At 45.8% G+C, this 22922-nt stretch overlaps 1 protein-coding gene across 7 annotated transcripts in view; it reads right to left on the minus strand.

The window, feature by feature from the left end:
- Positions 1-22922, minus strand: part of LOC137371375 (neuronal PAS domain-containing protein 2-like) — a 183095-nt gene that overhangs the window by 104649 nt on the left and 55524 nt on the right. The window contains exon 1 of one of the 7 annotated variants that reach the window (XM_068033875.1): positions 4456-4496. The exons of the other annotated variants lie outside the window; for them this stretch is intronic. The gene's annotated coding sequence lies outside the window, so the exon portion shown is untranslated. Of the gene's footprint in view, positions 1-4455; positions 4497-22922 lie in introns of those variants that run through there. 7 annotated transcript variants of the gene reach the window in all.

Here is a 22922-nt window from a genome sequence, read left to right on the forward strand (position 1 = left end):
CTGCCACATCCAGTCGTGAATGGTGGTGGACAATTAAACAACTAACAGGAGCAGGAGGCTCCACAAATATTCCCTTCCTCAATGATGGGTGAGCCCAGCACATCAGTACAAAAGAAAAGGCTGAAGCATTTGCATCCATCTTCAGCCAGAAGTGCCGAGTTGATGATCCATCTTGGCCTCCTCCTAAGGTCTCCAGAATCACAGATGCCAGTCTTCAGCCAATTCGATTCACTCCACGTGATATCAAGAAATGACTGAAGGCACTGGATACTGCAAAGGCTATGGGCCCAGACAACATCCCGGCAATAGTACTGAAGACATGTGCTACAGAACTAGTCGTGCCCCGAGCCAAGATGTTTAATTGCAGCTACAACACTGGCATCTACCTGACAATGTGGAAAATTGCTCAGGCATGTCCTGTCCACAAAAAGCAGGACAAATCCAATCCAGCCAATTACCATCCCATCAGTCTAGTCTCGATTACAGCAGTGATGAAAGGGGTCATTGACAGTGCTATCAAGCACCAGGCAAACAGCAACAATCTGCTCACTGATGCTCGGTTTGGGTTCCACCAGGAGCACTTGGATCCTGACCTCATTACAGGCTTGGTCCAAACAAGAACAAAAGAAGTGAACTCCAGAGGTGAGGTGAGATTGATTGCCCTTGATATCAAGACAGCATTTGACCAAGTGTGGCATCAAGGAGCCCCAGCCAATGGAAATCAGGGGAAAAACTCTCCACTGGTTGGAGTCATACATAGCACAAAGGAAGATGGTTGTGTGGTTGTTGGAGGTCAATCCTCTCAGCCCTAGGACATTGCTGCAGAAGTTTCTCAGGATAGCGTCCTAGGCCCAACCATCTTCAGCTGCTTCATCAACGATCTTCCCTCCATCATAAGGTTAGAAGTGGGGATGTTCGCTGATGATTGCATGATGTTCAGTACATTACAAATCCTCAGATACTGAAACAGTCTGTGTCCATATGCAGCAAGACCTGGACACCATTCAGGCTTGGGCTGATAAGTGGCAAGTAACATTTGCACCACACAAGTGCCATGCAATGACCATCTCTAACAAGAGAGAATCCAACCATCTCCCCTTGATATTCAACTGCATTACCATCACTGAATCCCCCACTATCAACATCCTTGGGGTTACCATTGACCAGAACTTGAACTGGAGCAGCCACATAATTACCGTGGCAACAAGAACAGGTCAGAGGCTGGGAATTCTGCAGTAACTCACCTCCTGACTCCCCAATGCCTGTCTACCATCTACAAGGCACAAGTCAGGAGTGTGATGGAATACTCTCCACTTGCCTGGATGAGTGCGACTCCAACAGCATACCATATACAAGATGCACTGCAGCAACTCATTACGCCTCCTTCGACAGCACCTTCCAAACCCTCAATCTCTTCTACCTAGAAGGACAAGGGCAGCAGAAGCATAGGAACACCACTATCTGCAAGTTTCCCTCCAAGTCACACACCATCCTGACCTGGAAATATACCACCATTCCTTCACTGCCTCTGGATCCATCCCCAGCAGCACTGTGACTGTACCCACACTAGATGGACTGCAATGGTTCACCACCACCTTCTCAAGGGTGATTAGGGATGGGCAGCAAATGATGGCCTCGCCAGCAACGTTCACATCCCATGAAACAAACAAAAAAAGTAACAGAAAATTGTAAACCCATCAGATTTTATAACACAAGTGCAAACACAGGGTTAATAATTTGGCAGCTTAAAACAGTGAATGCTAGTGGCTGTACATTTTTCCTAATTTGGAATATCTGAGTGTAATAAAGGAGGATAAACATCTCAATATTATCAAAAGAGCATTTACAACGCAACACAACTTTCCTACCTCAATAATCATTAAAACAAAAACAACCCCTTTATAATTAGTTTCATTGATTAATGGAAAAAGTTACAAAACACAGAAACATGAGCACAAAATAGAGCATGAAGAAGTTTAACCTTAACAAAGAAACTGCAAAGTATATCTTATCAAGATTGTCTTGCAAGAACTCAGTATGCATTTCAGCATAAGGTGCATAATTGTCCAAAGCCCTGCACACATCAAGAAACTTATTGGTAAAAATATTGATGCTTTGCCCATGACTTTCCCGTCATTAATATCAATGGACAGAAAATCAAATGCATAGGACCAACAATTTTTCAATCACCGACTGCATGTGAGCAGCTGCCTGGAAAGTTCTCCCCATAAAGTGTTCACAAGTGTAAGGTTTTCCAGGATGTGCTTGAATGAAATACTTCCAACATTCACTTAGCCATTGTGTGTAATTAGAAAAACATAAGTTACAGCTATGTATACTTCTGCAAATAAAATCTGTTTGAAGTAGATGTAATTCAATATATGTTACAAATAGCTACAGTATAACGAAGAGAAAACTAACTGTAAATTTATAGCAGCTAAATTGGTGTGAATTTTGCGGTGGTAATGAGGGTAAACTGTCCATCTTTGTTATCATTACTCCACTGAAACTGACAGCAACGTCAGGAGTCCACACTGCAGAATATGGCAGAAATCCAGAAGTTGTTGTCAGTGATTCTATGCTTCTCCAGAGGGTGTGCTGTTGAGGAACCCCTCCCCCCACCACCACACACACCCCACCTCCAGACCAAAAATCAATTGAATTGATTTTTTGGAATTTGATCTTAGAGTCATAGAGAGATACAGCACTGAAACAGGCCCTTCAGGGCACCAAGTCTGTGCCAACAACAACCACCCATTTATACCAATCCTACATTAATCCCATATTCCCTACCACCTACCTACACTAGGCGCAATTTACAATGGCCAACTTACCTATCAACCTGCAAGTCTTTGGCTGTAGGAGGAAACCAGAGCACCCGGCAGAAACCCATGCGGTCACAGAGAGAACTTACAAACTCCACACAGGCAGTACCCAGAACTGAACCCAGGTCGCTGGAGCTGTGAGGCTGCGGTGCTAACAACAGCACCACCGCTTCCACACTTATGTTGTGAATTTCACTATTGAATGAGGTATAACTGGGTTTTTAGTAGTGTACTAACTTCATAATTGCTGCTAAACACCCTGAGTGGCCTGAAAAGCTAATTTTATATTTGTGGAATGGCAAATTTCCCGACATTAAAAAAATCCATATATTATTTAGAGCAATTGTTTTTCTTTTTTAAAAGTTTTTATCTTAATCCAATCATAATCATTTATTTCACTATCTGAAAAATTAAATTAAAAATGAAGGATATTAAGTGCTTTTAACTTGTTGGTTTGCTGGAAACTACCTCAATATAATTAGCTCCTTATCTGCTTGCCGACATCACTGCCACTGCACATCAAGACATCTCCTTGTCTTGCCGCCAGATTTAAACTGCTGTCAGGAAAGGGGAAAGCCACGATACAGAGATCTCCAAAAAAACTTAATGGCCTGGATTTTGCGGTCAGCGGCAAACAAAGGCGTTTGCTGTTGACCCCGAAGAAAGCTGCCTACAGAAATCTTCGTGGGCAGCTTTCTCTGAGGTCAGCAGCAAACGTCCTTGTTTGTCGCTGATCGCAAAATCTGGGCCATTAAGTTCTTTTTTGGCGCTGGTAAGACTGGTTAGAGTTTCCGTATAACAAAAGCAGAGCAGTGTTACATCTCATTTGGGAATCCATTGATTTAATTTATGGCATTGGACTTTTGAAGTTTCTAGATAGTGAATTCCAGTAAACATTTATTAAACATACTTTCATGTTATTTATTCCTGGTTGCAGGTCCTGACTGGAGAGAAGAATTACTATTTATTTTAAGACTTTGGCAGACTGCCAGTCTCTCTCTACTCTTACTATAAACAAATGCACTGCTATACTGTCAATAAGGATTTGGCTACGCTACAAGTCAGGGACATTTTAAAGGTATACTGTCTTTGCTCAAAAGTGTTTAGAAAACAAAAGAAAGTTGTGCAGAGCCACAATTTGTGCCAAAATGCATGCTTATATTGTATATGCATCACTATATTGCCCAAGTGTGATGTAAACAAATTGCGGCTGTTCTGCCTCTTCTCTCCTTGTGACGAAGGTGGTGCTCCCTTAAAAGTTGGTATGTTATATTCAAGGAGATACTTGGTGGCACAATCAGTTCTTGGATAGACAGGAGAAGGAGAAATATACATCATAATTGGCAATTAGACAAAACCTTAATGCTACTGCAAAAAGTAGTTCCATATTGGCACACTCCTGCAGTGTAGTTTTCCCCCCACCAATATTTTCTGCTATAATAACTTCTTTTTCAGGTGTGTAATAAGAAAAATTAGACATGGTGATGCACTCACGTAAACTGCATTTACAATTGGTGACAACCGTCCTAATTACAATTCACAGCGACTAAGAAAACTAATTTATTAGCATCTCATATTTGCCATTACTGCATGCATCTAAGGAAAGCTTAAGAGGTTATAGCAAGCTTACCTGTACTTTGGACAATTAATATTTGACCTTTTTAGCAGCAGTATGTCTGAGTTTCATGTTTATAATTTTGCTTTGAGACTTAGTTTTCCATGCAGGTAATAAGGATGAACAAAACTACATCCACCACAAAATAAAGTTCCCTTGCTGTTAGCCTGAACAACAAAGACAAAAATTATCTCACCCTTATGACTAAAACCAGGGTAAATTGCAGACAATTTCTTACAAAAAAATGTAAACAAATATAAATGCACAAATTCATGCAAACAGCTAAATGATGTATCAGATGATCCATAACTATAGTTACTGACACTTGCATTTTGACTATGCTGAGCAAAATAAAAACATGGAGGGCTGAATTTTACTGGCCCCTAGGAGATGGGCAGGGAGGCGGGTAAAATCTCGGGGAGCCCTGTCAGATAGACTACCCACGCAGTCGTTGTCGGACCATTTTACCGGCAGCAGATCTGGAGGCCGACAGGCTGCTTGCTCCAAGGAGGTGGGCGGCCAATTTCCAAACATAAAGGCTGATCTTGTCAACGGCAGACCAACACACCTGCCGTGCGAGGAGGCCACCAACTAAATTGAGGCGGCCTTCCAGCGGCGGCCCGGGGTGGGGAAATGTTTTATGCAATAAAGAGGGGGCCAGGGTCAGGGAAGGTAGCCACCGTAGCCCCAACGATTTACCCGGGAGGGAGGGGCCAGTTTATCCTCCAGCACTCGGTCCTTCCATTATTTAAAATTTTTTCTTCACCTACCTTCTCCTATCTGCCTCAGCAGCGACCACCACTCATGGTTATGTTGCTGAAGTTGCTGAGCTGCCGGCCCTCTGATTGGACAGGCAGCTCTTGGGGGCAGGCTGCCTTTCCTAATAAAATGACAGCAAAATGCAGCCCGGGGTTCCACCACCTGCCAAAGTGGGGTTGCCTCCCACTTTCGGCCCCGGCGGTGGGACTCCTGCCACCTGCGAAAAATTCCGGCAACAAATTCAGAAACGGGATTCTTTTGGAACTCTTCATAACCACAATCGATTTCACAAATGGTTGGTTGTTATTTTACAATAAAGTGTAGATGGAACAGAAGTTGCACCCTTGACCAAAAACATTCTTTGACTGATTGTGAAAAGGAAAATCTAGATGGCAAATTTGCTTTTCTGATAAGTCTTTTAGATTAGATTAGATATACAGCACTGAAACAGGCCCTTTGGCCCACCGAGTCTGTGCCGAACATCAACCACCCATTTATACTAATCCTACACTAATCCCATATTCCTACCAAACATCCCCACCTGTCCCTATATTTCCCTACCACCTACCTATACTAGTGACAATTTATAATGGCCAATTTACCTATCAACCTGCAAGTCTTTTGGCTTGTGGGAGGAAACTGGAGCACCCGAAGAAAACCCACGCAGACACAGGGAGAACTTGCAAACTCCACACAGGCAGCACCCGGAATCGAACCCGGGTCACTGGAGCTGTGAGGCTGCGGTGCTAACCACTGCGCCACTGTGCCACCCTTGGTGTACTGGAAATTTTCATTAGTTTTACTAGGCTAAAATTGTGCCGTTTTATCTCTGAAACCTATGATTTAAACCAAGACCAAGCTGACTGCAGGAAAGTTTCCTTTCTCTGAGGCTGAAGTGAAATAAGTTAGGGTAATTTCACTCTGCAGCTATATTTTATCCTAATATAGAATACCTTCCCACCTCCCAAGGCCTCTTTACTCCTACAGAAGCTGAGTTTCAGATAGTGTCCAAAACAGGCACAAAGTCAGCGGAGCAGCCACTCTGCTTGCCTGTTTGTGGGTACAGGCTCAAAGCACAAGACTGCCCATAATTTAACACAGAGCAATAACCTGATTCATAAAGACACAAATGTAGCTTCTATGGGTGTTACAAATTTGTGTCCTGCTTTAAAACATTTTTTGGGCTATGGTGATGCTGGTCACTCCCATAAGCGACATAAGCATCTTGTGAGTAGGGGTGTACCCATATCACTCAGCAGCAATAATAGCCCTAGCGATGCGATGTGGAAATTTGTGTCGTTTACATATGCTCTCGTGTACTTCGTTTCATGTTTTTCTAAGGTATATTGAGAAGTCATTTGGCAAGATTTAGCCAAATACCAATCATTAAGCTGCTTTAGTTCAGAACAAGTGAACATACAGAGCAATAGTTATGATTGCAGTCATGTAATTCAATCAGTACAACTTGTCTTTAGGTAATAATACAAAATAAGGAACACAGCACTTCCCACATCAGTGTGTTGTTTTGCTCGACTTAAAATAACTTTTAATTACTTTACTGCATTCTAACTTTGAATATGGCAAAAATGTGGACTTGCAGCATTTAGTTTAAGAACATGCCTATCAGCGAGCATTTAGTCTCTGTTTCTTAACTCCCTGTGATACAATCTAAGGATATGGCCAGGACCAGGCAACCCCTGCTGAGTGCCCAGGAGCAGGGATCTCCTAACAGAATTTGTGTTAAGTGTTTATCTATTACTAGGACAGGCTAATGAATTGTTATAGTCTTTGGGCAAAGGAAAACTTTAAACACTGGCTTATCAGCATTTAAAATATTTTATGCCTCAGTGCCTTTTAAAGTAAAAATGTTTGAATACACTTTGCTTTTAAAATGCAACATTTAAATGTAACTCCTTTTTTATGAATCCCTTCTATGGAAAAATGATCAAAAATACTATACAGTGCCAATGATAAAGGAAATGGCACACAAATGCAGTTAGACGCATTGTTAGGGTGAGAACATTGTTGAGATGGTGTAGATGGAACTTTACTCTGCAGCTTTACTTACCCTGATACAGAATACCTTGCCGCTTCTCAAGGCCTCTTTGCTCCTATGGAAGATGAGTTTCAGATAAGGCCCACAACAGGCACAAAGTCAGTGGAGCAGCCACTCTGCTTGCCTATTTGTGATGGCATGACGATCGGCCTATTTTGAGGCCCAGGCTTCAATAGCATGCCACCATAAACCACTAGCACCAAGCTACTCTTTGCTCGTTCTGGGAGAACAGTAAATTGGCTCCCATTTAAAGCCACCTATTTGTATTTGTACCTGAAACACAAAGAGCCATTTCACATAGCTGCACATCTATGGGTTAATGGGTTATGGGCTTAACAGAAAATAATATATAAAATGGCATGAAATCAGTTAAAGGAGGTGTTAAATGTCTTATTATGCAGTTTCATAGATCTTTATAATAGGACTCCAAATGCCAGTGAGACTCCTGCCAATATTTTCTGTTTACCCTTTATTTTATTAGTCTCCAATTATGCTTTCTTAGTGTAATTATGCTGGAAATGATTACAGTACTATCCTAATCATGGTGTTGCCATTTACTATAATGTGCTGAACAGCTGTAGATTTTCCCTAATTTCATTTATTTGGCCTTTGCATTTAATTACACTCCCAGTTATTTTACACTCAAAAAACCACATTCACAACTCATATTGTTAATGCAGCCTGACTGTGAAGAAGAGTTGTGTTTCTGCAAAGAGGACCTATGCTACATTTCCTCCTTGGTATCTGTGATCCATAAGGATGAGCAATGATTCTGCATGTTCCTAGATGGATTCAGGTGGAGGGTAGCACAATGGGCAGAGAAGAAGTGAACAGGAGCAAGGGGAAGTGGTGGAAAGAAACAGGAAGCACATCTTTGGAGGCTGATGTCACCTCCCTCCACAGCTGGTGGGGCCATATTCTATGGGGTACAGCTTTTAAGATTAAGATGCTTTCTGAGCATGAGAGATTGTTGGAATCACTGAGGGATGTGCCTGGCAGCTTCCAACAATGGTTGGAAGTGTGGAGGATTCCATAACCCCATATATGGAGAGGTCATTCAAGATATCAAAAGCATACTTGGAGCCTTAGAATGACTGGCAGTTCCAGAGACATCAGCTGCACAGTCTCTCGTGGGATCTCTCTGAACATGTTATTGCCATTGCTATGAAGGCCCTGGGCTTCAATGCGCACTCAATAGACCTCTTGGGAAAACTTGTCTAATCAGTTTGACAAAGTGTCCTGAGAACTTCACAGTAGCCAGAAATCACACTGGGTCAGATCACCCTTGCATCAGTGGAAAAGCAGCAACAGGAAGCAGGCTCCTCAAAGGGCAACACCCATCTCAAGAGCCTACACAATGGGCTGAATTTTATGGGACCGTTTGAGACAGCAATGGAGGCAGGGAACAGAAAGTCTGATGTCGTGACTGATACCCCTTCTGGATTTTCCAGTCAGGGGTTGACATGAAGGGACTTTGCACATTCATGTGGTGGGAAGCCAATTAAGGTACTTAAGAACCCAATTGACAGCAATTTTCTAGAAGGTATGTTTGGCCCAGAGACCTTGTGCTCAGGTGGGGCAACCTCTCAAGGGCTTCATTCACCCTGGCTTCAAGGCCCCCATGGAGGAGGAAGAGAAGAGATGGCAGGACCATCAGGGACGGGCAGGGGAACACCAGCAAATTGGGGGCTCACAAGAGGGCCAGCTCCAGGCTTAGCAGGCTGGAGAAGGTTGTAGAGGGGCACAGCAAAAACCTCCAGTGCGCAGAAGAAGCTACCCTCCGGAGAGGGTTTACTGGCCACATCTCAACTACCTGCAAATATCCGAGCGACAGTGTCTCCGAAGACTGCGCCTCTCCAGGGAGGGTGTCAATGATCTATGTGCCATGATGCAGGACGAGCTGAGACCTTGGAGACACTTGATGCCAGTAGCGTTAAAAGTTACCATGGCTCTGAACTTCTATGCCACAGGATCATTAGGAGGTCCATTGGAGATATGTGCAGAATCTCCTGGTCTGCAGTGCATCGTTGCATCAAGGAGATCACCAATGCCATGTTCAGGACGGCAGGCGACTATGCACACATCCACACCCATCCAAACAGTTAAGCTGAGAAGGCTATAGGATTCGGAGCCATCGCTGGATTCCCCCAGGTGCAGGGGTGATTGACTACACACATGTGGCCATGAAGGATCCCATGGACCAGCCTTCTGCCTTCATCGGAATGGCTTCTGCTCCTTCAATGTACAGCTGGTCTGCGACCACTGCAAATGGATGTTACAGGTGTGTGCACGATTCCCGGGAAGCAGCTGCTGAATTTGTTCAGTAGTCACTGGAGGGCTCTGTAGGTCCACCTCCTCTGCTTCATCATTCTCCTGATCTGTGACCTTGGGCAGCACAGTGGTGCAATGGTTAGCACTGCAGCCTCACAGCTCCAGCAACCCAGGTTCAGTTCTGGGTACTGCCTGTGTGGAGTTTGTAAGTTCTCCCTGTGACTGTGTGGGTTTCTGCTGGGTGCTCTGGTTTCCTCCCACAGCCAAAGACTTGCAGGTTAATAGGTAAATTGGCCATTGTAAATTGCCCCTAGTGCAGGTAGGAGAATGCTGGGGATGTGGTAGGGAACATGGGATTAATGTAGGATTAGTATAAATGGGTGGTTGTTGGTTGGCACAGACTCAGTGGGCCGAAGGGCCTGTTTCAGTGCTGTATCACTCTATAACTATGACCTTGTGTATCTTGTTGTCAGACTTCTGGGGCAGAACTTTCAGGCCCCACCGAGGTCAGGAGGTGGGCAGGTGCTGGTTTCCTGACCTGATTCCCAGCACTGTCATTTTAGGGGAAGCGGGGGGTGGGCAGCTCGTTAGCCTCATTAAGCGTCTTGTTACAGAAGGTTACAGTTACAGAAGGCTGACTGGAATCTTTGAGTCAGCCTTCAGTTTTCCAATGCGACAGGAGGCAGTTTAACTGCCTGGAGGTGTGCACCCAGCGGCAGGCCAGGGTGCCAGCGATCCAGACAGGCCTACACACACTCCCTGCCTGCCTAGGTGAGGGTGCAACCAAAGGCCACCTTGTAGAGGGATCCCGCACCACAGTAGTGGCTTGGCTGCTATTTCTACTTTTTGTTTGAATTTTTAAAGAAGTTGTTGAGAGGACACCTTCATGTTGAAGCGCCCTCTCAGTAACTTACCCTTTACTGCTGCTCCTCTCAAGCTGGAAAGCCCCTGATTGAGAGCCTGCCCGCTGACCTTAATTGGAAAGGGAACCTGTCTTCATGCCAAATAGGGGGGCGTCCCGATCAAAATCCCAAAGAGTGACTGTTTCCCCCCAGAGGGTGGGTTCAGGACCCAGAAACAGTACCGACTCCTGTTCTCTGGCCCTGTAGTGAAAATTCAGCCCCTGGTGCAAGTCCTATAAATGGATCCCTCTTTTGAGGATAGTATTCTGCAGGATTCAGCAAACTACTATGATATGTGACAGTTTGCTAGACTGGTACTTGTCAAACCCCATCTGCATTGTTCAGGCACTGTAAGTGCTGCTTGAGAATGCCTGTTATGTTCTCATTAATTGTTCATGGTGGAACAGTTGACTGTTGTAGAATGAAGGCCTCATGAATGCAACCAGGGTACTTGACAGTCTCTTGCATGATGTATATTAATGGACTGTGGAAGCCACTCCTTCCAAAGGCAGCACAAAGGGTTACATGGGTCCATCAATTATAATGCACTCTTTGAGAAATCTGGATTTGGAAAAAGCCGAGTGCTTGGGCCCGTACGTTCCTGAGCTACATTTGATGGGAAATTTGATGTGGGCATTTGCTCTTGCGGATAAGGCACCCATCACTTTCCGTTTGATACTGCATCTGCTTCCAATGCCAATCTGGAATGACCTTGTGACAAAAAAAAACCGATTGAGACAATAAACACAGATGTGGGGCTGGATTTTCATTACAGAGGCAGGAAACAGGAACTGGGTCTGGTTCTGGGTCAGAAACCTGCCTCCGGTAGAAAACTGATTCAGATTGCAATTTTCAAATGGGTGAGCCTTTAATTGGTATGGTTTCCTGTCCACCAAGAGCCAATGGGCCCAGGAATGGAGGTGAGTCAGAGCAAGTGTGGTATTCATGTTGACTCCCACGGCAGCCATCACTGAGGCTGCTGGTTGCCCTGAGGGAGAGATCTGCCTTTCACAGCGCCAGACAGAAGCGAGATGTCACAGGGGAGCTGCAGGGCTAGCACTAGGGGCAGGGCAGACCCTCACTTCATCGATGCCGACTTGGATCTAATGCTGGAGGCCATGAGAGAGAAGAGGAGGTCCTCTTCCCGGAGGGTGACAGGAGGACACCATCTCATCGCGCAGCAGGGGCGCCTCTTGTTCAGTGTTATCCCCCTCCACATCCTCTTCCCTCTCTTCTTACCTCTTGCTCCTCCCCCAATGAGCTGTCTTCTTCCAAGGCCTTACTGTCCTCAAGTTCCACACCTCTCTGGAGGGCCATGTATGGAGAGCGCAGCAGACCACCACAATGAAAGAGACCATTGCTGGAGGGTTTTGAAGGGAACCACCCGAATGGCCCAGGCACCGGAATTGCTTCCTCAGAAACCCGACGGCCTGCTCAACGGTTGGCCTGTTGAGCAGGTGGCATTGTTTGTATCGCCTCTGTGTCTCTGTCTGTGGCTCCCTTAGAGGTGTCAGTAGCCATGTCTTCAAGGGATATCTCTTGTCCCCTAGGGTCCATCCACGCACTTTGGGGGTTGGAGTGAAGATCTGAGGCAGCCTGGACTGGCAGAGGATGAAGGAGTCATGGCAGCTGCCAGGAAAGCGAGCGTACACATGGAGGAAGCTCTTGTTGTGGTCGTAGAACAGTTGGACGTTGAGGGAGTGAAAGCCCTTCCGTTGATAGATCACACTGGCTGGTCACTGAGTGTCTTAATGGCCATATCGGTGATGTCCTGCATAGAGGGAATCCAGCGATGGAGGCGAAACCCAATGCCCTCTATGTCTGCGCAGGCCCATCTGTGTCAAAGTGGATGTAGTCCCCCATCCTCCTGAATATGGCATCTGTGACCTGCCTGATGAGCTGCCAACTGCAAGATGCTGCCTAGGTCCACCAAAGATTCCTGAAATGAGCTGATTGCATAGAAATTCAGGGCGACGGTGACATTGACAGCTGCAGGTAGGAAACTGTCATGGGGGACGGGAGGCCTCAGGTCATTGTGGATCAGCACATACAGGACCGAGACCATCTTCCTGGATAGGCGCAGTCTCCTACAGCACTGCTGCTCTGTCATTTGCAGGTAGCTGACTCTTAGGCAGTAGATCTGTGATCTTGGGTAGCCTCTTCTTCCCCTTGCAGCCCCCTACTGTGCTCCTCTGGCCTCCTGCTCCTCCAGGAGTTTGCATCTGCTGAATCTCATTCTAGCTGCTCTGTCCAATGTCAGAGATGCCAGTTCCCATCTGAAGTCCCTCAGCTGAGGTTCATTCGTTCACCAGGCCTTCCCCTCCCAACCCCAAGTGCACAAGTGATGCCAGCGGGCTCACATTCCTCTCCGGATTCTTGCCATTCACCATTGAGAAAAGCAAGTCTTCCAGCTCCAGCAATGGCTACTCTGTGGTAGAGGCCTGCTCAGGTCGGGAAAAAGGAACCCAACCAAACCACAGAGGACCCGAGCCCAACCTAGCCCGAGTCCCTCCTGGGGCCTGACCTGACCTGAACCCGCCCTGATTTGACCCGACTCAAGCCCAACCCGACCATCCATTTACTCACCTTCCTGACACCGAACCTGCAAGAAGCTGCAGGGCATGCGTGATGACGTCATAGTGATGTCACTCGCTCACTGCGCAGACTCAATTTCGTCCCGGACTCCCAGCTCAGGTAGGTTTTTTAAATTTCAATACTTACCAGCACAGCACATACAGTGTGTGTCCGGCCCAACCTGACTCGACCTGGTCTCGGCCCGACCCGACCCGAGCCCGAAAGCCGGACCCTGAAGATGGGCCCGACTCGACCCGAACCTGACACATGTCGTCAGGTCCCGTCGGGTTCGGGTCGGGTAGCAGGCCTCTACTCTGTGGCACTTTTGAAGCTGCTGAGCTAAACTTTGTGCCTCAGTCGTATTTTTATCACCCCTTTCCATAGCCTTCATGGTCCCCCGCAGTGCTCACATCTTGTACACCCTGCTGTGTCCCTACATGGTGTTCCCCCTGTTCCCCACCTTTAAAATTCCCAAACTGCTGCTAACGAGCCTGTTAATGAGGTCCATAATGAGCTTAACAGGCAATTAATTGGAGGAGTACGAGGTTGCTGTTCCCTGCCTCCTGGCTTCCCTTTAAAAGTGGCTTTGTGTTCCGAGGCAGCAGGTCCCAGTGCTGATCTCCGAGAACGCGATCTTCAAATCAGGCTTACCTCCGCACCCGTATTCAGATTCTCTGTCGTTACTCATTGTCATTTGTGGGATATTAGCTGCCGTGTTTCCCTCCATTACAATAGTGACTACACTTCAAAGACTAATTAATTTTGGAACTTTGAAGGCTATATAAATGCAAATGTTTATTTCTTTGTTCTATTCTTGAAACAGACCAAAGGGATACTAACAGCACTCTCATTCTGGGAAGGGGAATGGTGCCCTTCAGGTACTCCCCAGATTAACCTGTTCTAACAGTAATATACCAAAGGTTAGACCAAGAATCGATGATCAACCAGTTCTCAAAGTCACAGCCAGTCAACGTAACTATAAAGCACTTCACTAGCACAGTCTTCAATGTCCCAACGCTCACTCTAAATAGACATGACTTGCCCCAGGCATTATTTGATCTCTCATTTGCATTCAAATACCACCTATGAGGTGCAAAGAAGTGGGCTTGTTTTACTGCAAGTTGGGGTGAAGGGCAATCAGGGCAGAGACCTGGCATAATGGATGTTCACCCTTTTGTCCTCTGCTATGCACCAAACAGGTGTGCTTGGGGGCACATAGCAAACGGAAATCAGCCCCCACAGATCCACACTTCAACCCTAATCAAAAGTATTGTTAAGATAATACACAGTACTATTGTGATATCACTTCAACAATTTGAGTACTTCACACATCATCACAGGAAGTGATGTCAACCAACACGATAGTTCAATTGGAGTTGTGTTAGTCACTAAGTCACATGCGTATTATAGTGCTCTCTTGCAAACTTATTACTTCACAATAAAGAACCCAGTCCTAACTACTATTCAGTTCAAGATTGTTTGGTACCTTATCGCTGAAAAAGCAACAACATAATATGGTGGCAGCAGTGGCAGCAATGTGTACAAAGAACAAAGAACAGTACAGCACAGGAACAGGCCATTCGGCCCTCCAAGCCTGTGCCAATCTTGATGCCTGCCTAAACTAAAACCTTCTGCACTTCCGGGGTCCGTATCCCTCTATTCCCATCCTATTCATGTATTTGTCAAGATGCCTCTTAAACGTCTCTATTGTACCTGCTTCCACCACCTCCCCTGGCAACAAGTTCCAGGCACTCACCACCCTCTGTGTAAAGAACTTGCCTCGCACATCCCCTCTAAACTTTGCCCCTCTCACCTTAAACCTATGTTTAGAAAGGTATCAAGTTCGACGCAGGCTTGGAGGGCCGAATGGACATAGCACTTTATTTTAATTTGGCATTGAACCACAATTGTCTCTTTTGTTACTGTACACCTTGACTTCCTATAAATGGAGCTTCCTTACCATTGACTTCACCCCCTTGCTGGCCTTTCACTTAGGTTGAACTAGACCATGTGAAAACTTGATGTCATGTCTGACCCATGGCAGAGCTTCAAACTCCACATCCTTTGCAACATAAAAACTGCTTACTTTCACCTCCAAAGCACTACCTGCCTCCATGCTACCTGAGCCCCACTACTGCTTTTGTCACTGGCCTAATATCCTCCATCCTCCATACCTGTTCAAACTCAGCCACCTATCAGGCATCACACTCCACTTGCTCATCACTTCATCTTCACTGACCTATATTGGCTTGTCTTTCCAAAATACACTGAATTTAAAATCCTTGTCTCCATCTTCAAATCCCTCCATAGGTTCATCCCACACTATCTTTGCAAACCCCTTCTGCACCCTTCAGTTTCCATGCATCTCACCAGCCCTTCACAACACCATTGGTGGAAAAGTCCGAAGTCACCTCAGTCTTACTCTCTGGAACTTACTCCTTAAACCCTTTTTACCTCTCCTCTCTAAATTACATGACTGAGGTCTGAAGCTGAAAAAATTCAACCCTCTAGATGCTGGCTTTGGGCAGGTGGTGCAGTTGCTTTGTCAGCTTCATGGCTAATTTGGGTGCAGGTTAAGATTCGGCCCTATATTTCTTCCAGGCTACATTTTAGCCCAGAAAATCTGTGGCCCATCAGCCTATCAGTTACTCTAGGATTATCACTACTAGTAACCTCTACACTGTTTGGGATCTTCTTCTCCCTGCTGCTCTCACATGTGTTCAAGTCTTCTGAAGAAGGAATTTTCCTCCACACAAGATCAGGTGGCAGGTTGTTCAACCTTGCCCGTCTAAGAGCGAAGACCAAAGTACGGAAAGTCCTCATCAGGCAACTCCTCTCTGCTGATGATGCTGCATTAACATCTCACACTGAAGAGTGTCTGCAGAGACTCATCGACAGGATCGTGGCTGCCTGCAACGAATTTGGCCTAACCATCAGCCTCAAGAAAATGAACATCATGGGACAGGATGTCAGAAATGCTCCATCCATCAATATCGGCGACCACGCTCTGGAAGTGGTTCAAGAGTTCACCGACCTTGGCTCAACTATCACGAGTAACCAGTCTCTCGATGCAGAAATCAACAAGCGCATGGGAAAGGCTTCCACTGCTATGTCCAGACTGGCTAAGCGAGTGTGGGAAAATGGCGCACTGACACGGAACACAAAAGTCCGAGTGTATCAAGCCTGTGTCCTCAGTACCTTGCTCTACGGCAGCGAGGACTGGACAACGTATGTCAGCCAAGAATGACGTCTCAATTCATTCCATCTTCGCTGCCTCCGGAGAATCCTTGGCATCAGGTGGCAGGACCATATCTCCAACTCAGAAGTCCTCGAGGCGGCCAACATCCCCAGCATATACACCCTACTGAGCCAGCGGCGCTTGAGATGGCTTGGCCATGTGAGCCGCATGGAAGATGGCAGGATCCCCAAGGACACATTGTACAGCGAGCTCGTCACTGGTATCAGACCTATCGGCCGTCCATGTCTTCGCTTTAAAGATGCCTGCAAACATGACATGAAGTCCTGTGACACTGATCACAAGTTGTGGAAGTCAGTTGCCAGTGATCGCCAGAGCTGGCGGGCGGCCATAAAGGTGGGGCTAAAGTGTGGCGAGTTGAAGAGACTTAGCAGTTGGCAGGAAAAAAGACAGAAGCGCAAGGGGAGAGCCAACTGTGTTACAGCCCCGACAACCAATTTTATCTGCAGCACCCGTGGAAGAGCCTGTCACTCTAGAATTGGCCTTTAAAGCCACTCCAGGCGCTGCTTCACAAACCACTGACCACCTCCAGGCGCTTACCCATTGTCTCTTGAGACAAGGAGGCCAAAGAAGAAGAAGATCACTACTAGTAATCTCTAGTGATGACCTCAAAAAGTGTACAGGGATTCTGGGAGAGCACCTGATTTGCAAGTGGACAACAGGCACCCTCAACACTATGGGTGTATCTCCATCATCCAGTCACCCTGTGCGGCTGGAAAATCCATTGCCAGTGTCACTCCCTCTGAGATCCCATCCACCTCCCTTTCAGTTGCCTGCATAACTTTTTAAAGAGTATTTTTACCTTTCTTCAGAGGTCCAGGCCACTCCTTCTGCATGGACCCTGCAATGGCGTTCACTAGTGCCCAACTAGACACCAGTACATTTCATCTCTCTCAACATACCACCCTCCAATATTACACCAAGAAGAATTTAAAAGCTCTCTCCCACTTTCCATAAAGACACATGTAGAGGAGCAGCGGGTTCAGAAAGCCCAGCAAGCAGCCGTTCTGGCTAATGAGTTTGCTTTAATTTATAAGTCAGTTTCCCAGGGGAAAACCTTTCTTCGTCACCCCCACAAATCCGAAAAGGTCAAAGGGTGGGAATGTGATAGGAGCCCAAGCAGTTCTGGGAGAGAAAGAAAAGCAAGAGACACAGGGGGTCCTCCTCTAGCCAAAAAGGAACGTACTGCGAGCAGGAGTGAGACCCGCAGACCTGTGTGTTTCCATTGTAATAAGGCAGATCACCTAAAAGATGACTGCTGGAAACTAAAGGGAAAACCTGTAGGGTTAATCAGGGAACACTCACTCAGTGAAGAAGTGAGCCTGATGGAAAGCACAGCAGAACAAGTTGTGGCTTTAACTGCAGTAAGAATGCGACCTAGTTTCGGGATAGGTGACCGTAGGGATTGTCCCTAGTTTGCCTATGGATGGGGTTGACCTGCTCGTAGGCAATGTCTGGCAGGGGTGAAGGTGGTAGCCCACCCAGTAGTGAAAGAAAGACTGCAGGAGATCAAAGAGACAGGGCAGTGGCAGGAGACGGCCCCCTGCAGTTTCCCTGAATGTGTAGTGTATCAGGCCATGATCAAACCAGCTCCCCTAGAGAAGGCTGAATTGCACTGCAGGCAGGTGACCAGGTCTGTCTGTCTGAGACTTTCTTTGGAAAGTTAGGAGACCCAGAGAATGAATTAAATGGATTTTTCCTAGCTGAGGCTCAGAGAGCCAAACCAGTATTGCGAAGGTTAGCACAGGCTGCCCAGTCTGAAAGTGAAGCAGAGGAAGACCCTGATTGCTACTGTTTAAAGAATGGGGTACTGATGAGAAAATGGAGTTCCACTCACAGACCTGAGAGCAAGGAGTGGACAGCTGTTCACCAGTTAGTGGTGCCTCAGAGGTACCAGAGAGAAATATTAAGAAGGGCCCATGAGACAACAGTGGATGTACATGCCAGTATCTGAAAGACCAAAGCCTGCAAAAGACAGCAGTTTGACTGGCCAGAACTCCACAAAGATGTGGTGGAGTACTGCAGGAGTTGCCACATGTGCCAGGTTGAGGGGAAACCCCAACCTACAGTGAAACCTGCACCCCTAAGTCATGTACCGGTGATAGGAGGATCCTCCAGCAGAGGGCTGGTGAAATGTAAGGGACCTCCGCCGAGAACAAAAGGGACAGGCAGGCACAAGGCTGGCAAACGGTTAGAAAGGGAAGGGGAAAAAGCGACCAAGAGGGCAGGTTAAAGGAAGTCCAGGAGGAATCTCGGATGAAAATTCCTACTGTCCAGTCAGCCAAACCCGACAAATTTGAAAAGTTAGACCTCACATCCTCCTATGTAAATGCAGGCACTAGAAGCACCCCACCAGAGTTGCTAACAGCATTTACAGGAACCTGCAGAAACAAATAAAGACCTCTAAGGTGCACAGAAACTGCGAGGATGATGCCTCACCTAGTTGAAGTGCCACAGGGGAGTGCAGTAGAGTCTGCACAAATACCTGCAGGCAGGAGTGTCCCAGAGGACAAAGGGGAGATTAGCAAAGAATCCTCCCTCACAGTCAGAAAAAAAAGAACCACCCATCCTCTGAAGTCAAAAGCCTTTGCATGCCTCAGCAAAGCACGGAAAGAGAGTTCAGGATAGGCCCGCCCTCTATTGACTCTCCTGTAAAAAATTCCAACTCAGGGCTATTTAAATCTAATTCCCACTGCCTCCCCACCTTTGCAGACCTCAGCAGCAACAAAGACCCTATGCAGTCATGGAAATGAGCAAACTGAAGAAAATCTTTCCCCAAAAAATGTTTACTGGGATGCCAAAAAGGGGGTAGTTAAAACAGCACTGGCACCAAGAAAAGTCAGGCTGTAATAAATTTTAAGATTTATGAATGAATGTGAATTAATGAGAGAAAGAGACACGTGTTTTTCCTCTGTATCTTATATTTTCTCTCTCGACCCGCTTAATGAAATGCTGTCTTTAAAAATTGCACTTCATTCCGTTGGGTGTGGAGGTGTCATGCAGGCCCCCACCTGCCAAGAATGAGGCATATGAATTTTGTCATATGAACATTGATTTTAAACTGTTGCTGGAATGAAGAAAGGACTTGTTAAAAAATCACCAGACACTTGGCTGGAAGGACATTTGCATACTAACAGACAGTGCTTGTGGAGTCAAAGGGCTATTCCCTGGTCCACTTAACCCACAATGGATTTTGATCACCAGATATTGAAGGTTCAAGGAAGAGCATTCCAGAGACTGCTAAGGTGATACAATCCAAAAAAAAAGGACTGGTTAAACCAGCTGGTCACATGATTAACTGGCTGGTACAGGGTTTTTTTATTGGCCACAGATAGTTTGAACTCAGAAAGACTGCTCCTGGACTGAGAAGACCTCCCCTGTCTGCTCCCATCGCTTTCTCATAAGCCTCTGGACCCACTGAGGACATGCGAACCTCAAGAGAGAAAAGTCTCCTACATTGAACAAGGTTTAAGAAGCATACTGGATCCCAACAAAAAGCAAGAACTATCTACAATCAAGGACTCTACAGTGAGCTTAAAGAACAGTAACCAAAACCATCTTCAGATATTGCCTCAAACTTTTCCACTTTATTTCTTCTGCTCTTTTCTATCTCTATCTGCATGTGTGTATCGCATATGCATGCTAGCGTGGGTGCATCGCGTAACCGTAAGCGTTAACCAAATTAGAGTTTAAGTTTAATAAAGTTCAACCTTTCTTCTTTAAACCTAAGAAAACCTGTTTGGCTAGTTTCTTTGCCTTATAGTTGGAAAGTAGTGAACAAGGATTCACCAAGGGGGAGCTAAAAACATGGCGCGTTTAAAATTAAACCCTGTTATGGTAAGAACAGGTGAAGACTCAAAGGGAACCCTAGACCCCTTTCTTACCTGGTCGTAACAATGACATTGAGCCACAAAAGGAGATATTGGGCTGAAATTTATGAGTGCGCCACAATTTGCTGTGGCACACTCTGCTGTCGGCAGTCTTCAGGCGCGGATGTGCCTCGCTGAGCCCCCATGATATTTCGCGCGTATTGATTAATAAACAATTGATTTTCTGTTTAACTAAAACTACAAAAAAATCTATCGCTGTCTGTTTCTTTGAAAAAATAAAACACCAAGGAGTGAAACACTAAAAGAAAATACACTTGCTGCAGTCAGGTGGGGAGTTGAACACTGGGAACCACCCACGTTGCACCACGTGGTCATAACAATACAATCATCAACGGAGAGCAGCACAGCTGTATTGGCTAACTATCAAGCAAAATAGTATGCATGCCAATGCAAATAACATTTGTTGACAGAATAGAGCTAGCCACCAGTTCACTTCAGCTATCTCTGCTTTCAGGCCCTCATAATTACCTTTATTTAAGTTTAAAATACTAGTCTTGGACCCCCTCTTCTCTCCCTCAACCTGAAGGTAAAATTCAATCATATTATGATCGCTGCTACCTAGGGGCGCCTTAACTATCAGGTCATTAATTAATCCTATCTAGTTGTACAATACCAGGTCCAGTATAGCCTGCTCTCTGGTTGGCTCCAGAATGAACTGTTCCAATAAATTATCCCGAAAACATTCTATGCACTCTCATCTATGCTACCTCTGCCCATCTGATTTTTCCAGTCTATATATAGGTTAAAATCCCCCATAATTATCACTGTACCTTTCTGACAAGTGTCATTATTTCTTCCTTTATACCCTCTCCTACAGTGTGGTTAATGTTAGGTGGCCTGTACACCACTCTCACAAGTGACTTGTTGTCTTTATGATTGCTCATCTCTACCCAAACTGCTTCTACATCCTGGTTTCCTGAACTTAGCTCATCCCTCTCTATGGCGCTAATACCATCAATAATTAACAGAGCTACACCTCCACCTTTTCCTAGCTTTCTGTCCTTCCTAAATGCCATGTTTCCTTCAATATTCAGGTCCCAATCTATGTCATCCTGCAGCCATGTCTCTATAATGGGTATCAGATCGTACTTACTTATTTCTATTTGCGCTCTCAGTTCATCTGTTTTGTTTCGAATGTTACCTGCATTCAGTTAAAGAGCCTTTAGTTTTGTCCTTTTATTATTTTTGTAACCTCTAGCCTTATCTGTTGCTTTACTCTTAGATTTGTACACTCTGTCCCTTCCTGTCACAGCCTGTTTATCATTTCCCATATTAATATTAATACCTTTCTCTCTTGCCTTGTCTCTACTCCTTGATTTACCATATCTTCCCAAATTTGATCTCTTGCCCCTAGCTGCTCGGTTATTTTAAAACACAAGGTTAAAAGCTTGGAGCAGGGTCAAACCTTTTTGCGTGGTGGGCCACATTTTTGGAGACAATTTTGGAAAGATAAAGGCATTAAAAATTAATTTTATTCTTCATCAAAACAACAACGAATGTGCAATTTTGTGAAGAAGCTTTAAATGAGAAGATTAATTTATTGACTTACTTTTTCATCACTATGTTGGACATTGATTTAGTGAGATACCTGGCACATTTTTTGCTTGCACAGTAGTCAATGTCTGTCCGCACACTTGTAGCAATGTGAGTATTCCGGATAGATATCCATCTGTCAGAAGTGATCTTGATTGCTCCCTCTCTCGTCTATCTCTCTCTCTGTCTCTCTCCCCCTCCCTCTCTGTGGCCCCCTCTGTGTTACCCCCCTCTGTGTTTCCCCCCTCTCTGTGTTGCTCCCCCCTGTGTTGTCCTCCCTCTCTGTGTCGTCTCCCGCTCTCTGTATTGACTTCTCCCCTCTCTGTGTCATTCCCCCCTCTCTGTCCCCCTCTTTCTCTCTCTGACCCCCTCTCGCTCTCTGACCCCCCTCTCTTTGTCTGAACCACCCGTTCTCTCTGACCCCCCCTTTCTCTCTCTCTATCCCTCTCTCTCTGTCCCTCCCCCTCTGTCCCCCACTTCTCTCTCTCTGTCTCCCGCCTCCCTGCCCCCCCCCCCGACCATTGCTGAGAGCGGGAACATTGGTTTTCGAATTTCGGACAGCTTCATGGTTTTCCAGCGGGCTTTAAAAAAAATCGGAACCCCCAGAAAACCACAAAGCTGTCTGAAGTTTGGAAACTGCAGTTCCTGCTCTCCACTCCATTCCTGCTTTCAGCACCTGTCAGCTGTCCGGTGGGTTCTGATTTTTTTTTTAAGCCAGTTTGGTCAGAAAGAAGAAGCCAATGGGAAATTTCTCATCCCTGAAATTACCAGTCAAGGACTTCACAATGTTTTACCACGGACACTGGTACAGACGCGTTGCCAACCCCTCGATAGGAGAAACAGGACTTGGTGTTAGTTTAGAAACGGGCAGCAGAACTTTGGATGATCCCAAGTTTACAGATAGTAGCCAGAGAATCACATGCAATAGCTTCTCTTCCTGCTCCCGCACCATTACCTCTGGTGTCCCCCTAGGATCTATCCTCCTATTTTTTGTCTACATGCTTCCCCTTGGCAATATCAGCCAAAAGAACAGCATTAGTTTTTACCTGCAGCTGATCACACTGAGCTCTACTTCACCACCACTTCTCTCGACTCCTCCACTGTTGCTAAATTATCAGACTGCTTATCTGTTATCCAGTACTGGATGGGACGAAATTTCTTCCAATTAAATACTGGGAAGACTGAAGCCATTGTTTTTGGTCCCTGCTCAAACACCGTTCCCACCTACTCACTCTATTCCT

Source organism: Heterodontus francisci, chromosome 6 (assembly GCF_036365525.1).
Source record: "Heterodontus francisci isolate sHetFra1 chromosome 6, sHetFra1.hap1, whole genome shotgun sequence".
In the NCBI taxonomy this organism is placed as follows: Eukaryota; Metazoa; Chordata; class Chondrichthyes; order Heterodontiformes; family Heterodontidae; genus Heterodontus; species Heterodontus francisci.